We start from the raw sequence: 20,402 nt of genomic DNA on the forward strand, positions 1-20,402 counted from the left end.
CTTAGATGAGACTGATTAAAAAAACCTGATACCAATTAACTTTGTCTTACCTAAGGTTAACCTGAGAGGAACTTCAGCTAGACCTGATCAGGCTCGGTTTACTGAGGTAAACTTCATTTTAACTTGATAAGGTTTTCATGGAACTTCAGGTAAACCAAGAAAAAAATTCTAGCCGAGTATCTGTTTATGCATGATTATATATCAAGGTATATATAATCAGACCTGGATTTGATGAACAATTAGATATGATCAGATAACTTTTTTTTCCTCAGATAAAACACATACATATACATACACATCTTTTTAAAATGATTCTTAATTATGCTAATTGTAACTAAAAGCGGATTCCTTAAAATTTGGTTATTTTTTACAAAGTAAAAGCTTAATGACTTTAATTGCGTGCCATTGTATTTTGGCATGACCGTTTTTACTCAAGTTACAGCCTTTTTAAAATGCAATTTTTACGGAAATAAAAATTTTCATTCAATTTTACTAATGGATGTATTTATATTTTCAATTGATACAATCGTCAAGTATCATAGAAATAATAATAAAATTTCAAAATGAAGTTACTTATTTCATTTGTAATTCATTCCAATACTAATTCATGCACTTGCTGCACATAATTAAAACCATTTTTTGTCTGCAAACACGAAAAACGTTGAGTTGAATGACCTTAGAGCCTTGAAGCCTCTGGCTTTAAGAACAGCTGACACGCCAAGAACCGAATAAGACTTTAACCAGGGTTAGATAGCCGATTAAATCAGCTCAACTCAAAGACTGCATGTAAAAACACGAATTTTTAGCACTTATAAAATTAAATTTTAATAATAGCTTGGATCAATTTAGACGAAGAAAAAAAAAATTTTAAAAACTTGAAATCACGGAGAATAGATGAATTGATCATCCTTCTACCACAAACGCACAGGTATAAGCAGTCATAAAAATAGAAATAAAATGTGTTTCTTCAAGGATCTTAGATGCATTGGAAGAAAAGAAGAGGAGAATAGAAAAAGCTTCTTACGAAGTGACAGTATTTTCTATAGAATTTTTTATCTGTTATGATTTGTTTGAATTTTTTAACAAAACAATTTAGTCAATCTCGAGAAAAAAAAAGTGATTTTATTCTTGTTTAGAACGTTAATTTGTTTTTCTTGCTTTATCAGAAAGTAATTGTATTATAGCTATTGAGAATAATGAAAATTGTTATCAAGTTGTTATTTGTTAATTTATCGTAAATGTTGATTAATCAAAAAGACAAAGCATCACATCTTGAAATCTTAACTTTCGATTGTTGCAAAAATCATTTAAATCATTTTACTTGATCAAAAAATATCACGAAGTATAATTTTGTTTGCATACATACATACTCACATTCAAACATTCTCTTAAAAACAATGGCATAAAACTTTCAGAATCTAAATAATTCAGACACCATGGTGTTTAACTGCAGTTAAAAATACAATTTTTGAAGTAAAACAAATTATAGTGACTCTTGTAAGAAATTTTTCATTTGTTAAAGTGAAAGTCAAAAAAATAATTACTTCATTTTAAGTAAAATTGTTTTTTTCCGTATTTCGAAGAAATTATACTTCATACAGAAATTATACTTCTACCATCTGACATAAACTGGTTTTCTCGTACAACTGAATTCAAACATATACTTTGAGCCAACAACGTGCGTAAAAGTACACGTAATAAATTTCAAAAAATGAAGATTAAAAATGTTTTTTAATTTGAAAGTAATGTTGACTCTTCAAGATGAGCTACATTACTTTCGTAAAAGTAGATCAATAAAGATCGATAAAGTGTTGATAGTCGTTCCACACTTTATCGTTCTATTGGAGTAGAAACGTAATTTCAATTGCAAAAGAATCATCGATTGATTTATACAGTAATTATATTCAGATCGAAAACTTCGTTTTATTATAATGAGCAAATTACAATAAGAAGAAGCGAAAATTCCAAGTCAATGAAATAAATCGGACAAATGTTTTTTCTTTAAAACTTGTTTTAAAAATTTATGAAAAAAAAAACTTACAATTGGAGCTGATAAATCATCGCAGGAAAAAGTTAGTTCAATCCAAAAAATTTTTGAACCGAAGTCTTGGAATTATTTTATGTCATAAGATCATATGGTTAATGATGTTGAAGTGTATTAAGCTGGATAATTGATCGTATTACGGTTAAAAAGCCATTACCGATGAAAGAGGATCCTGTTGAAGACGCGTGCTCCAAATGTACAGATACGTGAGGAGAGGTAAGAATATTCGATTGCACTGAAAAAGCCATACGACAGTATATATTCCATAAGAGTAGGCTCACTAGCCTGCTGTCGATCGTGTTACCAAAACCGACTTTGTTAATTAACTGCTTTTACAAGGCGTTGACATCCATTTATTTTTAATACAAACAGTATGATTTAGCCTACCTATCTGTAAAATCGTAATGAAAAAAAATAAATATTCAATTAAGTATTCAGTTGAATAAGCTACCAACTAGTGATATTTTAAAAGTTCCCCTCCACCCCATAAAGTTTTTTTGCAGATCTCGAATTCTGTCTTCATTAAACTATATGATAAATCGTTAACAAATTCAGTTATATATAAAGACTGGTGAGATACAACAATAACAGTAATGCTGGAGAGAGGGGGAAATTAAATTTTTAATGTAACAACTATTTTTTTATTACTGGAATCAATAGATAATAAGATTACCTTTCTTACAACTATAAGAATATTCCTTTCTTTTTTTAGGCAGGTTAGAACTAGTATTATCTTCCGAAACTCCGTTTTTTGAAAATGACTTTTTGGATCTACATATTTTCACGTTTTCTAATAGAACAAAATCTGAAAAACGGTTGACCTTGTGAGCTAACCCCAAAAACTTCCCGCTGTTTTCAAGCTTAGGAAGCTTGAAAATGTTATTATTTGCAAATTTGTGAGCTTTTCGAAGTCAAAAAATCTTTATCTTGTTACTCAACCAGAGAAAAATAAAACATTTAGCAAAAAAAAAATAAATTTTTGACGTACACGCAATATCTTTAGAACGAATCGATCAATCTGAACGTGCTTGGCGGCAATCGAAAGAGCTCATCAAGACTTAGAATTGCATTCGTTTTGAGGCAAATCGGACAAGTAGTTTATGAGTTATATGAAAAAAAAACTTGTTTTATTTTTCATACAACTCGTAAACTACTCCGCTAATCGACTTCAAACCGTACTCATATCTGTCTTGCTGAGCACATTCGATTGCTACCAAGAACATCCAAATCGGTTAATTCGTTCCAAAGATATCGTACGACAAAAATTAGTTTACACACATCCATACAAACGCACACACTCGCTCACACACGCGGACGTCCACCCGAAAATAGTCAGAATAGCTTGCTAGGCCCTCAAAACGTCGAGATCTAATAAAAAACTCAATTTTCGAAAATCTTACCGAAACAAATAACTTCCTTCTTTTTGAAACTTTTCAATTTTTATAGCGAGAAGTTGAAAAATTGATAATGTCTGGTATGAATTTTAATCTCTTACAATGAATCGTTAGATGTGTAACATGAGGAAAATTCGACATCGACCCGTGGTTTAAAAATTATTTGAAATAATAAATAATTACCCGGTGAGCAACTTTTGGTGACATCTATGACGAAAAATTCCGACTTTGACCGAGCAATCGATCCAACGTATGGATTGAAACGAGAGATCCGGGATAGACGCCGAACTGAACGGCCACGTTTTTTTTTGTATTTGAACAATTCGACCCGACCAAACGAACAATTTTTGATTCCGACGACTGAACAATTCGATTTGCGACATTTAAGATCAATCCGAGTTTGATCAACGGACAATTAATCGCGACCAATAATTTCGACCGACAATAACCGAGTTCGTGAACAAGTGAACAAGCCGAAGCTCGGCCCGAATCTGAACAAAGTGTACGAGTGCAATAATTAATAAATAAGTGCCGTGCGTCCGTAATAATAATTAATTAAATAATTAATTACGCGTAAAAATTATATGATCGTGGAATTAAACGTGTCACCGAAATAAAATATTATTTTATATTTTATTTTATTTCTATCGAGCAATTCTGAGAATTACGGATTATCCGTGTCTCATTCGTACCGCAGTCGAGTCTTACGTTTACAATACTCTGACGTCATTCGTCAAGTATTTTGTGTGAAAAATAAAATAAGATTATTTTAATTTCGAAAACCGACTGTGTTTCTCCGAGCAATGAACTAATTGTGTTTCGATCAACTACGATTTTGTTTTTTGATAATTTTGTTTATATCGAGTCAAGCCGACAACGGCATTTTATATTTTTTTGTAACCGATAATTTTAATTGTGATACCGATCAATTTATTATTTTGTGTTTAATATACGACTAATTATTTTGTTTAATTCTGATCAATTATTTATCGTAATCTTAAGTGCCTGACCTTTCCCCGATCCGCCACCCTGACTTGACATTTTTGATAATTGTTTATTTGGTGATTATAAAATCACCTGGCGCCCAACTTTAATAATATTGAACAAGGTTGCCAAAAATCGTAAGTGTATTCGGACTTCACTCCGGTAGATCCCCGGTGGTGAAAAACCCGTTACATATTTTGGCGCCCAACGTGGGGCACAAAAGGTCAGAAGGCACGGATCTACGTAAGATTACGACCGCGATTTTCGAACAAACCGTTTACGACTCGACCCGTTAAATTGATCAACGTCGCCAAGATGTTTTATTCACCGTCAACGACTCGACCGACCAATGTGGACACGACATCGCAGAACAATCGATTCATGGAACAAATATCCACATTGACCGACCGTGTCAACCGAACAATCGAACAACGACTGATACCGACCAATCAGAACAATCGAACAACCGAAGAACGACCGATATCGATCACACCACCGCTGATTTTCCGAACCGGAACGACGCCACTTGCTTCACCGACACCGTCTCATCGAGAAAGATCGATCAGTACTTGCTTTGAGGCTATGCAAGAACATGCTAGCCTATCCGCTGAGAGAAGACGCCTAGAAGCCATTGAACGAGAGATGGCCCGACAAATCGAAGCCCTCCGTTCCCAGGAGGAAGCTGTCGCAGCTGCACGGCGCAAGCTGACAGCTCAAACACCGAGTTCGGTAGGATACGAATCCGGTTACGAATGGATCAACGACTTAGAATCGAAGCAGATACGCGAATTCCTGCTTACACTAAATGCTAGCGTTTCAGGAACCGAAGAATCTCGACGTGACCGACTATATCGTGCGCTACGAAGAAAGCGACACGCCGACACACCTTGGACAATCAACGACCAACCAGCAGCGATTACGACCGGGAACAATTATGAACAACGTCCACCGAACGAACCGAAGAACGAATCGATAAGAGAAGACACCGATTCTAGCAGTGGTTACTCATCGAGTGATTCAAAACGATCAACGACACCGACATCGAGTATTTCCTCGACACCGACATCGATAACACCTCCAGAAATGACACCGACAATACTGCCAAAATCGACACCGACTATATCGCCGATACCGACACCGACAACATCGCCAAATACGACATCGACAACATCGCAAACACCGATATCAAATCCATCGTCGAAATTAACATCGAATATACCGCCGAAAACGACATTGACATCGATTATATCGCCGACGACGACACCGACATCGAAAATGTCACCGAAATCGACTATACCGCCAAAATCGACACCGTATATATCGCCGAAACCGACAACATTACCGAAAACGACATCGACATCAATTATAACGCCGAAAACGACACCGACATCGAAAATATCGCCGACACCGAAATCGATTATATCGCCGAAACCGGCCCCGAGAAGCCGACGAGCCGATTTGAGACCGACAATCGAAATGAAGCGTCGTGGTAAGTGCTTCAATTGTCGACAAGCAGGTCATGGTCATCATGACTGCCCGAAACCACGCCGATCTGGATATTGCTGGTCCTGTGGTGCTGAAAACGGCCCAAACCCGACTTGCTGGACTTGCAACCGATACTGGTCAAGATCGAGGAATGACCAGGCCGAACAACGAATGCCGACCAACCGATTACCACCGAACGATAGACCAAACAACGACCGCCGATCAATCGACAAACGCCGAACAAAGAACCGAACCGATCAAACGACTAACCGAACAAGTAAATCAGGTTACGAGGTTCAACCTGACGATCAAACCGAACAACGACCGCCGATCCATCGACTACTACCGAACAACGAACCGAACCGATCAAACGACCGACCGAACAAGTGAAGCAGGTTACGAGGTTCAACCTGACGATCAAACCGGAAAACGACCACGAAGAACAACCACCGATCAACGCGAACAAACCGACCAAACACCTCGAAACCCCGTGTCAATGTCTGGGGGGAGGTTTTGTAACATGAGGAAAATTCGACATCGACCCGTGGTTTAAAAATTATTTGAAATAATAAATAATTACCCGGTGAGCAACTTTTGGTGACATCTATGACGAAAAATTCCGACTTTGACCGAGCAATCGATCCAACGTATGGATTGAAACGAGAGATCCGGGATAGACGCCGAACTGAACGGCCACGTTTTTTTTTGTATTTGAACAATTCGACCCGACCAAACGAACAATTTTTGATTCCGACGACTGAACAATTCGATTTGCGACATTTAAGATCAATCCGAGTTTGATCAACGGACAATTAATCGCGACCAATAATTTCGACCGACAATAACCGAGTTCGTGAACAAGTGAACAAGCCGAAGCTCGGCCCGAATCTGAACAAAGTGTACGAGTGCAATAATTAATAAATAAGTGCCGTGCGTCCGTAATAATAATTAATTAAATAATTAATTACGCGTAAAAATTATATGATCGTGGAATTAAACGTGTCACCGAAATAAAATATTATTTTATATTTTATTTTATTTCTATCGAGCAATTCTGAGAATTACGGATTATCCGTGTCTCATTCGTACCGCAGTCGAGTCTTACGTTTACAATACTCTGACGTCATTCGTCAAGTATTTTGTGTGAAAAATAAAATAAGATTATTTTAATTTCGAAAACCGACTGTGTTTCTCCGAGCAATGAACTAATTGTGTTTCGATCAACTACGATTTTGTTTTTTGATAATTTTGTTTATATCGAGTCAAGCCGACAACGGCATTTTATATTTTTTTGTAACCGATAATTTTAATTGTGATACCGATCAATTTATTATTTTGTGTTTAATATACGACTAATTATTTTGTTTAATTCTGATCAATTATTTATCGTAATCTTAAGTGCCTGACCTTTCCCCGATCCGCCACCCTGACTTGACATTTTTGATAATTGTTTATTTGGTGATTATAAAATCACCTGGCGCCCAACTTTAATAATATTGAACAAGGTTGCCAAAAATCGTAAGTGTATTCGGACTTCACTCCGGTAGATCCCCGGTGGTGAAAAACCCGTTACAGATGATATTTTTTATATTCAAAAAAGTATTGCGAACTACTTGAATTATGTTCTATCCAAACAAAAAAAAAAACACTTATCTTTTATTCATGTTAATTTGACACATTTTTTCCTCTTTTTGTTGAAACAAATTAAAAAGGAATGTTTGGACTCACTTCCTAAGCAATGGGTTAATCAGATATTTGAATTAATATTTACTAATGGCATTAGGTCGAGATATCTGATTCACCTGCTGCACAGGTGCCCTCTGTTTCTCCTGAGTATGAGTACATCATTAGATATACAAGACAATCAGTGAAGATAATATTAAAAAAAGTTCAAGGACAATATTTTATAGGTTAATAATATAAATATTTTTATTTATGTGGAATGAAAATTAAAACTTTTCGGAAAAAAATTGGTTTTTGAAACTCAGATTTTTGACGGAAATTCATTTTGTTTTCTGCAAGTAGAAAAAATTATTAAGAATAGAATCTTATTAGGAATCTTAATAGTTGATGGGTCTCATAAACTAGTCAACTCCAGCTTGAAAAAAACCCTTAAATAATTGCCAAAAACGTTGTTCAAATTTGTTCCGGGCATAATTGTAAAATAACTTTTCTTTCACATACATACACACATGCACACGGATACACGCTCACTCAAAAATAGTTCGTATCAATTATTTAGACTTTGAAAAGTAAATATCTGCTAAAAATTCAAATCTTTGAAATCGGGTTGAAACATACACTTATCCAAAAAATTAAAGGAACAAGAAAATTTTATAAATTTTTTAGTGATTTTTGGAAGGCTGTATTTTCGTGAAAAATGATCGCATCGAAAAAATAAAAAAAGCAAATTCAAGCTTGAAATCTCTAGTTTGAAGATCTTCCAGCAAAATATTTTTTTGAGCCACGGTTTTTGCGGAATCATAAGAAAAAAGTCGAGACAAAATTTTTCTAAATTTTTTGGTTTTGTTTTTTAGGTCTACGGGGTCGGGAAAAATTTTTTCAAAAAAATGAATTCATGGCTCGTTCAGGAAATTTATTCAGCTACAATTTGCTTTTTTTTGTTTCTCTGTACGACAATTTGCTGCTGAGATATCAGCCTTTAAATGAAAAAGGAGCCTTTTGTCTTTGATTATTGATATCTCAGCAAGTAATGGTCACACAGTAATTTAAAGGGCAGTTTAATAAACTTGAATAAATTCCCTACAAGCTCCATTTTCGATTTTTTCAAAAAAAAATTTTTTTTCATCCTTGATATCCATTTGAAAAACCCACAAAAAATGGCCATTTTCTGGTTTTTTAGTCAACTCATCGCTACTCTGCAAATATTGATAAAAAAAATAATGTTGCCAGGTAATTTTACAGCTTAATGTACCCCCAAAAACCCTGGAAATTTTCAGATTGATCCACTGAACCGTTTGTTCTGTCCGATTGCTCAAAGTTTTGCAAAACAATTAGAGGAACAAGTTTTGTTCCTTAAATTGTGTAATCATTACCAAAATGAAAAAATTAATTTTTTTCGGATTTTCTGTCATTCTTGCGTTAGTTATTCAGTAAATGTAAGGTAGAGGAAAAAAAAAAATTTTTTTCCGAAAAACAAAAAAAAAAATTACCCCCCGAATGAAACGTAAAAAAAAATAAATGTAAAAAAATTCTTGTTTGGTCTCGTTTTTTGGAAAATTTTTTTTTTTTCCTCTTTACCTTCGACCAATTTTTTTTTGTAATTCTGATCAATTATTTATCGTAATCTTAAGTGCCTGACCTTTCCCCGATCCGCCACCCTGAGCCGATTTGTTTTGATAATTGTTTATTTGGTGATTATTACATCCTGATCACCTGGCGCCCAACTAATAATTTTGAACAAGGTTGCCAAATTGTACGTGCACTCGGACTTCACTCTGGTAGATCCCCGGTGGTGAAAAATTCGTTGCGATATATATGCATATTGGAAACCGTGGAATTTTGATACGCCAACTGGTGGCTAAAGCTAAAACTACTCAAATTAGGCTAAATCATGAATGTTTACATGTGTCTATACGTCTATCTGCTGACATGAATAGTACTTGTGCTTCTAAAAATGACGGTGTTCGTTTTTTCATGTTCCTCGAAAAATTGAAATCGTTGTAACTTTGAAAAATAAATTTGATCAAGAAGAAAAATTCTACCGTTTTGATGCTTGCTAGTATAAATAAAACAGTTTTGCTACCACGTACTTACATGAACCATCAAATCAACTTAACAAGAAAAAATCATACCTACGATTCTTCCACCTTTGAGAACTTCACTCTTTATTTCATCCGGATCATCTCGAATACTTGATGATTGAAGACAAAAAATAACAATTTTTAAATAATTATTGTCCTCACTAACCTTACCAAAATTCAACAAGTGTCCGTGGTTTATTATATTTTCATCGCCGGTAAAATTTTTACTTTGAGGTGTTCCACTAACAAATTCACAAATGTGTTGAATTAAAACATGCATTATATACTACAATAATCCTCAACACTTATAATAATTTAAATAAATTATCAAAACATAAATAAGCCAGTTGATTTTATATACACTGTTAAAAATAATTTGAAAATTACAATACAAAAGGAATTGAATTTTCATAACTAGATATTTGAATTGTATTTTCAATTAAAAAAAGCTTCAAATTTAATATACGTAATTTAATAATCAAGCTGGTATTTAAAATTAAAAAAAAAATTTTGAATTTTAATAAACGTACTTAAAATTTATACTTGTTTTTTAAATTTTCAAACCAAGTATTGAAAATTCTAAAACATTTGAATTTTAATAATTCCATTTGAAATTTCATAACACTTATTTGAAAATTCAAATGCTTGTATATGAAATTTCTGCGCGTGACGTGCTGCGCGATCAGTATATAATCAAGGATTGTGTAGTGAACCTATAATTATATTATATGTCTCGTTCTCGATGATAATATTGTAGTCATGCTTGTCATGCTTAAAGTCACAACGTTTAACGCATAAGAATTTTAAAAGTGGCGCTCTCTCGCCATACTGGCCGCTCGCCAGGCCCTCTACCCTCATATTGTTTCGTTGTGTTTACGAGTTAAAACGTTTTTCGCATTTCGCTCAATTAAATAATTAAATAAAAAATAATTAAGACATAAAAAATGTCAGATCGCAAAAGGAAAAAACGCTCAAAATTCCGATCCAGATCCCGAGAACGACGCAAGCGTCATAGAGATGAAAAAATAGATGAGTTGGAAAACCACGTGATTAACCTAACAAAGGTGGTCACGGACCTCGTCAACATTCAGAAAGAACAATTAGCTTCAAAAAATTCTCAACAAGAGAATTCTTTAGCTAAAGATAATAATGGTAAGTTCCATAAAAAGTTATTTACTACTCTATCAATCCCCATCTTTCCACACGAAAGGTGGGAGGCAATGTCCATACGACATTGACCAGTCCATACGACACCCGACATATATGTCTATCTATAGTAACTTGTAATAAGTTCAATAAGAACGCTCATACAAGTTGCACAATAAGTGCTGCTACATTATTATAAATGTGTTCAGTAAAAAATTTCTCCTACTTTAGATCCTGATAATAAGGAGAACACAGACAAGACAGACAATCCAGTGGAAACAGTGACGCTGTCAGACGAGGCTAACGGAGAAATAGATCCTACCACCGAGGCAGAATCATCAAGAGATGATATTTTAAAAATTTTGGGTTTTGATGCAAAAGATTCCACATTTAAAGATGTAAAGCATCACCCAGAATTAAAAGAAACCTGGCTGGAGTGGAAAAAAAAAGGGCTGCCTGAGAAAAATAAAAAAGAAATTCTCCAATCGTACAATAGAAAAGGAGAATTTTACACAGAAGCTCCCAAGATAAATCTCGAGATTGTACCTCTCTTATCAGAAATTGCTAAGAAAAGGGATCAACATTTTTTAGAAACACAGAATTGTGTTGGTACGGCAATTTCGGCTTCGGGGGCAGCAGTGTCTGTGCTACTAGATCCTCCAAAAGAAGGCCTGGATGAGGATCTATTTACCACGTACATCAGTCATGCAGGCCAGATTTTAACTGATGAATTTTTTCAACAGACAGAAGCCCGAAAATCTTTTATTACTCCTCAGCTGAATAAAAACATCAAGCCAGTGGTGGATTCTATGATCTCCAATGAATGGCTATATGGAGACAAGCTAAAAAAAAGCGTCAAGGATGCCAAGGAAATTGAGAAAGCCTGCGCCGATATTAAGGAGAAGACTCCTCTGAAACCGTCTCAAAAATTTCAGAGTTCGGGAAACTCCAAGTACCCACCGGCGACTTACCGTCCGGTGGGTCAACAACAGAGACGCTTCATGAAATTCAAACCGAAGTCGAACAAGACGCAGCGTACGTCATCGAAGACAGCAACGCGGTCGACGAGCCACTCATCGTCGAGGAAATAGTACAAGTAAATAAAACAGCTGGTCGCTTATCTTTCTATGTGGAGAGATGGAAAGAGATTTCCAATGATGGACACATATTAAGTTACATAAGTGGTTATCAAATACCATTTATTGAGACACCAACTCAGATGTTTATTCCAGAAGAAAAAATTTGGGCACTAGAGGAGGAAAGGCTATTAGATTTTGAAATTGAAAAGTTGCTAAGAAAGGGTACTATCGAAGAATGTGAGGACTGTGAAGGGCAGTTCATCTCATCGTATTTTCTGGTACCGAAGCCAGATGGCTCAAATAGATTTATTCTTAATTTAAAAGAATTAAATAAATTTATCGAGCCTCCACACTTTAAATTAGAGGACATCAGGTCTGCACTAGGCTTAGTATCTCCCAATGATTTCTTAGGATCAATAGATCTTAAGGATGCTTATTTTCTTATATCTATTTTCGTAGAGCATCAAAAATATTTAAGGTTTAAATTCAAAGGAAAAACTTTTCAGTTTTTATGCCTACCGTTTGGGCTTTGCACTAGCCCGTATACGTTTACAAAGGTTATGAAGCCTATAGTAAATATTTTAGGATTAAAAGGAATGATACTTGTATTATACTTAGATGATTTTCTTTTCATTGAAAAATATAAAAATAGCTGTGAAAATAATATGAAAGAAGCAGTTAAAATTTTAGAATACTTTGGTTTAGTTATTAATTATGAAAAAAGTTCATTAATTGCAAAGCAGCAATGCAAGTATTTAGGCTTCATTATTGACACAATTAACTTCTCCTTAAAGTTACCAAATAAAAAGAAATCTCAGATAGTTAAATTGTTAGAAGAGTTTAAATTAGGTAAGATGTACAAAATACGAAAATTTGCTGAACTATTGGGGGTGCTGACATCTGTTTGTCCAGCCGTAGCTTACGGTTTTATTCATTGTAAACGCCTGGAAAGACAAAAATTTCTAGCTTTAAAATTTAACGGCGGTAATTATGAGAGAAAAATACTAATAACCGATTCGATGATGGAAGACCTGGCTTGGTGGAGAATTAATGCTATTATTGGTTCGTGCCCAATTAGGACTTATAAATATACACTTAAAATTTTTTCGGACTCATCCTTATCCGGATGGGGTTGCTACTGTGAAGGCAAAGAGGCTTTCGGATTTTGGAACAAAGAAGAGAGAAAAAATCACATAAATTATCTTGAGTTATTGGCGGCTTTCTTTGCAATAAAATGTTTCGCCTCAAAACTGTCAAATCAGGAATTTTTGTTACGCTTAGACAACACGACGGCTATATCGTACATAAATAGAGCAGGAGGTGTTCAATATCCGCATCTTAGTGAACTCTCCAGAAAAATCTGGGAGTGGTGTGAAAAAAGACACCTACCCTTGCGACCTTCAAACCACTCTGGAAACACTCTGGAATCATAGTCAGAATGTAAACATTCTAAATCCAGTATGTTTTCAGAGTGGTTTTGTGCCCTTTTTCCAGAGTGAAACCAAAGTGGTTTCAGAATTGATCCAGAGTAGATCAAAGTGTTTTCAGAATGGACTCAAAATGAGTACAGGATGAAATCAGAGTGTTTTCAAAATGGGCCCAGAGTCGATAAAATTTAAATACTAAGGAATAAAAAAAATTGGGTACTTTCTAAACTCATAAATCAATAATAATCTACAGAAAAACAATTTTAACCCCAATTTTTTAATTAACTATGCTTTTGTTAATTAGTTAATTTTTACTTGTTGAAAGTTTACATAAAAACCCTGATTATTTCCAAACTAAAAACCCCGAATTTTTTTTACTTCTTAAAGCTATTCTTGAAAGGGTTTAGAAAAGATAGCTGGTGAAAAAATAAAAAAATTTCGATTTTATTAACAATCTAAGCCATTGAAAAATAAAAAACGTAAATAAAGCAATCAAGAAAATTTATTTTTTTGATTATTTTGTTTTTTTATTGCTGAAAGCTACATAACAATAATTTGAAAAAAATTTTTACTTGCATTGTTTAAATAATTGTCATAAACAAATACATTGCTAATTAGATTTAATAAGATTTTTTTTTGGGAAAAAAACGCTTAATAAAAATAAGGAATTTTAAGAAAAAAATCGTTTCTTAAAAAAATTTTTTTTTGCTAAACAGCGCATTAGCTAATTAACAATTTTTTTTTTTACTCAATATTGATATTAAGGAACCATTATTTTTTTTTAAATAATCATTTATCATGTTCTGTTATATTAGAAAAAAAATTTTTTTCATTCATTTATTATTTGTTTATTAAACAAACAATTTGTTGTAAACAAATAAATTTTCACGCAATATTTTTTTCAAATACTAAAAATAACCATGCGTTTTATTTTGTAGAAAAAATTTTTTTTTAATCTTTTATATAATTTTTTAAATTATTGTACACTTGGACTTGTCGCTACCTTTCTGTTCTTCTCTATTGTTATTAAAATAACTTATTGAAGACACAACTACAACACTTCACGTCTTTTTTATTATCCATTAATCATTAAACAAATCGAGCTTGTAACCGAAGCTCTAACTCAATTGCTTAAGGAATTATGAATAACAGTAATTTTTATAAATACTTTTTAATAAATACAAAAAAATTATTAATTAGCAAATTCGCTTTTTAGCAATAAAAAACATTTTTTAAGAAACAATTGTTTTTTTAAAAATTGTTATTTTCATTAAGTATTTTTATCCCAAAAAAAAATTTTTGCTTTGACCCGGGTTTTAATGTGAAAGACTTGAGAGAAAAATTTGCTGGGAGAAGATATATGTGAAGGAGGAGAAAGTCACTGGTGCTAAGCAGCGTGGAAGTAGTTCAGTGTTCGCCGCTAGATCGCGCCCAACTTATGATTGTCCTGTTCCTGGTTAGATAGGTGTTTCAGAGTTTTTATTTTCTATATTTAAAAATAATTCTGTCACGGGTATTTCTCTGTTATTTGACAGTGACAAGTGCTTGTTTGGATGGTCATATAGTAGATGCTATATTACATTGTGACAATAATGTCAAATATTTTTGTTTTCTTGGAAAAATTGTTTTTACAATCCAGAAACATAAAATCCGTTTTAGGTAATGACAAAAAAAAAATTGATTTTTGTATTCAATAAATGCTCTTGAATATTCTTAAAATAATATATTTCGGTAAATTTTTTTTTTCTTTCAGTGTTAATTTACTCTGAATACCCTCTGGTTTGAGTATGTATTCACTCTGATCCCACTCTGATCCCACTCTGGAAACATTCTGGAAACACTTTGGTATCAGTTTGTGTTCAATGTGGATGCATAACGGTGTCAGTATGTATCCACTCTGGATACTTTCTGGAAACACTTTGGATTTACTCCGTATCCGCTCTGGAAATACTCTGGGTTCACTCTCAGAAAAGGGCACAAAACCATTCTGGAAATACTCTGGAGTCCGTATGGTTGCATCGTGTTATCAGAATATTTCCAGAGTGTATCCAGAATGTTTTTAATGTCGCAAGGGTATGGTTGAAAGCATCATACATACCATCAGCAAAAAATGTTGAAGCAGATAGAGCTTCGCGTTATGACAATGTTGACTCCGAATGGGAGCTCACTCGAACTGCGTTCGAACAAATTGACGAGAAGTTCGGCCCATTCTCAGTCGATCTATTTGCTTCTAGATTAAACAAAAAATGTAAAATTTTTTTCTCGAGATTTCCTGACCCTGAAGCGAAGCTAGTTGATGCCTTTACTACATCTTGGACAAGTCAATACTTCTATGCCTTTCCTGCGTTCGCGATTATTTTACGTGTCCTTAGAAAAATAATTAATGACCAAGCAGTTGGTGTCTTAGTAGTACCAGTTTGGCCGACACAGCCATGGTACCCTCTGTTTACATCTCTCCTCATAGAACCACCTATTCTATTTAAACCACGATCCAACCTACTAATTTCTCCTTTCAGAAACATCAGCCATCCACTGTCGTCCCACCTTTCCCTGGCGGCAGGGAAGTTGTCAGGGAGGCATACACAAAGAAAGGACTTTCGGATGAAACTGCAGATATGATGATAAATTCAATCACAAAGTCCACGTTGAAGCAATACGAGTCTAATCTAAAACGATGGTGGTCGTTTGCGCGTCTTAATAATATCGACTTGTATAATTCAAAAACTACTGATATCATTCAATTCCTGAACAACCTGTTTAAGGAAGGAGCAAGCTATACTACTCTCAACACTGCTAGATCTACGATATCTTTAATATCAGCTTACGATATTAACAATGATGGCCTAATATCACGTTTCTTAAAAAGTGTATTTAAACAAAGACCATCCAAACCAAAATATAATTCAACATGGGACGTGGTCCCGGTGCTGAAATATATAGAAAAAATGCATCCTCTTAGTCAATTAAAATTGAAAGAAGCTGCTGAAAAGGTAGCAACCTTGTTGGCATTAACTACAGCTCAAAGACTTCAAACTCTAGCATTGGTGAGAATAGAAAATATAGAAAGAACAAAAACTGAGATAAAAATAAAAATTACGGAGCTAACAAAAACGACAAAACCTGGATCTGTATATCCGGAACTTGTATTGCCATTCTACAGAGATAGACCAGGGCTTTGTGTGGCATCAGCAGTTTTAGATTATATTGATATTACTAAAGAATTAAGAAGTAGTGAGACGAAGACTTTATTTATTGGATCTACAAAACCATACGGACCAGCCTCATCACAAACCATCGGCCACTGGATAAAGTCACTCCTAGGAAAGGCAGGAGTAGATACAAATCAATTTAGTGCATATAGCACACGGCATGCAGCGGTCTCAACTGCCCACAAACGGGGTGTGGATGTTTCGACAATACGACGATGCGCTGGTTGGACACCAAATTCTCAGACCTTTTCTAAATTTTATAATAAGCCCATTCAGGCTCCTAATATTCAATTTGCACGGGCAATTTTGGAAAAAATCTAAGCAAGCTTTTGTTTCATTAATAATTTTCTTACTTATATTTTACTTACTTCATTTATAATTTCATTTAATAAATGTTTGTGTTTAAAAAAAAAAAAAAAAAAGAACAGTTAATTAGATGGAACAGGAATTTTCACAGAGCTCTAAAGATCTACAATATTATCATCGAGAACGAGACATATAATATAATTGTAAGATCAAACGAGCCGGCCGAAGGCCGGCGAAGTTTGATCAAAATTATATGTAATGTCTCGTTCGAAGATGATAGATTCCCACCACTTTCTAACCCAAATAATTAGATTAAGCCCGCTATCATCTTGGTGCAGTGACAATTCCTGACACATCACAAAACAATATGAGGGTAGAGGGCCTGGCGAGCGGCCAGTATGGCGGGAGAGCGCCACTTTTAAAATTCTTATGCGTTAAACGTTGTGACTTTAAGCATGACAAGCATGACTACAATATTATCATCTTCGAACGAGACATTACATATAATTTTGATCAAACTTCGCCGGCCTTCGGCCGGCTCGTTTGATCTTACAATATCTGTGTGAGTAATGTGAGAGGTGTACATTAGACTTTATTATTGTTAAGTTTTTATTTCCTCAATAATATAAAGTAAATAAAACTTTTGACTGAACTGAACATCAGTGATAGTGTGATAAATGATAAAATGATACAGTATTAAATGTGATATACACTGTTAAAATAATTGTTTGAATTTTCAAAACATTGTATATAACGCAATAAACACATACAATTGTGTTTGAAATTTCATTGTAACGATCGTATAGAATTTAAAATACACGCTTTTGAATTTTCAAATAAACGCTTCAGATTTTCAAATACATTTATTTAAAAATTAAAAAGAAAGTATTTGAAAATTAAAAAAAGAGTATTTGAAAATTCAAAAAAAAGTATTTGAATATTAAAAAAAAAGTATTTGAATATTAAAAAAAGAGTATTTGAAAATTCAAAAAGAAATATTTGACAATCCAAAGTGTTACTTTGAAAATTCAAAAACATTTATTTTAAATTCTATATGAAATTAGTAATGAAATTTCAAGCACAAATGTATGTGTTTATTGCGTTATATACAATGTTTTGAAAATTCAAACAATTTTTTTAACAGTGTAGTAAACATTCAAAGTAGGCCACTTTGAGTAGTTTATTTCTTGGCCACCAGATGACTAGTATCTAAGCCACGCCGTTCTAAGGTTCCCAATACGTACAGTAAAATAAGGGTTGAAGCCTATTATGCTTTCGTTTTTTTATGGTCATTCAGCTTTAGTATCTGCTTACTATCAATGTCTGATAGGGTGGAACCTGTAACTTCATTCATGAGACTGTACTTTTATGACTTCATTCAACTTTCCGTATTTACTACTTAATAGATTTCATGTGCAGAGTGATAAACTTTATCAAATACAGAGGAAACACAATAGAATCGTACGAAAAGTGTATTATACCCAAAAACTAACGATAAATTGTACGTACGTACATACACACGTACATACACTCGGACATCATCGTGAAATTAGTTAAAATAGCTTCCTAGAACCTCAAAATGTCAAGATCTGATAGAAATTCGGTTTTTCGAAAATCTGACCGAAACCAATAACTACCTTAATATTTGAAAATTTTCAAGTTTCTTAGCGGGAAGTTAGTAACAAATAAAAAAAAAAGTTATAAATATTTAGAATTGGAGTACCATCTTTAGTTTTGAGTAGCTGAGTGATTAGTTTGTATATCCAGGTTAGATTTGCAGTATGACATGCTGCAAGCTCAGCCTCAGCAGTTAACAGGGTCACTGCTGTGTTTTTCAGATCCCCAGACTATTGGGATCCGATCAAGTTTCCGATTTTTAAAATATATCCTGTTATGAATTTCCTGGTTTGTGAGTTCCCAGAAATAACCTGAATCAGAGAATCCATTAATTCTGATTGTTGAGTTTGCAACACTGAACTTGATACCAAATTCGACGGTGCCTTTTAGTTATTTTTAACTTTCTTAACCGCATGCCTGTGGACCCTTTTGAACTCGAACAGTATTAAGTTACAGCGTTCGCTGCGAATGATATGTCTGGTCGTGTTATCATCGATCGGAATCGCAGGCTACCTACAGCTTCTCTGTATAGTATGTCAGCTGACTTTGTTAGATTATTGTTCGGTATTATTGAGTTGAATCTGATTTGGTGATTCATAATTCAAGCTATCGCATTCATCTGTATCTGACTCATCAACTGTTTCAGGTGCTTTTGCAGTGTCCGATTCTTTGGAGACTTCCAACATCTCCATAGTGTAACTTTCATGTATCTGTTTTGTCTCCACCTGATTCATGTTTGTTTTGTTATGTTTCAGTTCCTTATTGAAAATGAGCTCACAGTACTTCTACCTCGTTTTTCTCAGGGAACTAGATTCTGTAGGCTTTGGGGACTTCGCTGTCACCAACGATAATGCCTTCTTCAGCCATTTTGTCCCACTCCTTTCTCTTCTGTTTTAGTATGTGAACCATTAACATTGTTCCGAAAACCTTAAACTGACTCAGATTTGTAACCTTTTCTTGCCAGATTTCATATGGGGATTTTTTGTCAACCGAACTTGTCCCACTTTGATTCAATACATAAACTGCACTGTTAACCGCATCAACCTAAAAAGAAGTGGGCAAATTTTCGCTAACAATCATGGTCCTGGGTTTTTTACGATCGTTCTGTTATTTCTTTCAACTACCCCATCCTGTTCTGGCGTGTAAGGAACTGTTCTCTGGTGTTTGAGGCTTTCTTCAAACAGAATTTCTTGCACCTCACGATTTATAAATTCTAAGACATTGTCTGACCTTAAAGTGTTAACTTCTCTACCGTTTTCATTTTCTACTTTGATAAGAAAATGCTTGAAGATGGTAGTTCCGTCACTTTTGGCCTTGAGAAGATATACATAGCGGTAGTCCAAGAAGTCATATTTAAAAAGCAAAAAATATTTGGTGCTTACCAGTGATTATTTTTCTATAAATCTACAGACATCTGCGGAAACAACTACTCCGATTTTAAGTCACTCTATTGGTACTCTTTTGGAGTGATTAGCGATAAATCTTCCCCAGAATGCAAGGTTCACACTGTTCTCTTCTTTCTATCACTGGGATGTTCCTTAATTTGATGCTCTTTTTAATGACTGTGCAGTTCACTTCGAGTGGGCGCCAAAATTTGTTTTCGCCAAGGTGCGTATACTATTTTTCCGCTCGACGGAGCCGGAAAGTTGTAACTTCGTTCAAGGCAGCGGCCTGAAAGTTTCTACTTTCCGGCCGGAGGGCAAAAAAGTAGTTTATCATTCAGGGACGGGTCAAGTAGATAATAGCTAGTCGAGAACTTGAAGGCGATATGAATGGAGAAGACCCTTTTCAGAGTAAGAAGGCGAAGCCGCATCTTACCATTTTACATCACAGCGTACTGTTTACCAGTACAGTGAACTGGTGCCACGGACAAACCTCTCCAAGCCCACCTCGTCCAGTCTCTTGATTTCTTGAGATTTTGTGATTTTTTGAGAGGCTGTGGTTAGA

General features: G+C 34.4%; 1 protein-coding gene across 2 annotated transcripts in view; it reads right to left on the reverse strand.

The window, feature by feature from the left end:
• Positions 1-20,402, reverse strand: part of LOC130665201 (zinc finger protein 2-like) — a 135,347-nt gene that overhangs the window by 76,844 nt on the left and 38,101 nt on the right. For both annotated transcript variants that reach the window (XM_057465507.1, XM_057465506.1), the window contains exon 2: positions 2,042-2,435. The gene's annotated coding sequence lies outside the window, so the exon portion shown is untranslated. The remainder of the gene's footprint in view (positions 1-2,041; positions 2,436-20,402) is intronic.

Source organism: Microplitis mediator, chromosome 3, assembly GCF_029852145.1.
Source record: "Microplitis mediator isolate UGA2020A chromosome 3, iyMicMedi2.1, whole genome shotgun sequence".
In the NCBI taxonomy this organism is placed as follows: domain Eukaryota; kingdom Metazoa; phylum Arthropoda; class Insecta; order Hymenoptera; family Braconidae; genus Microplitis; species Microplitis mediator.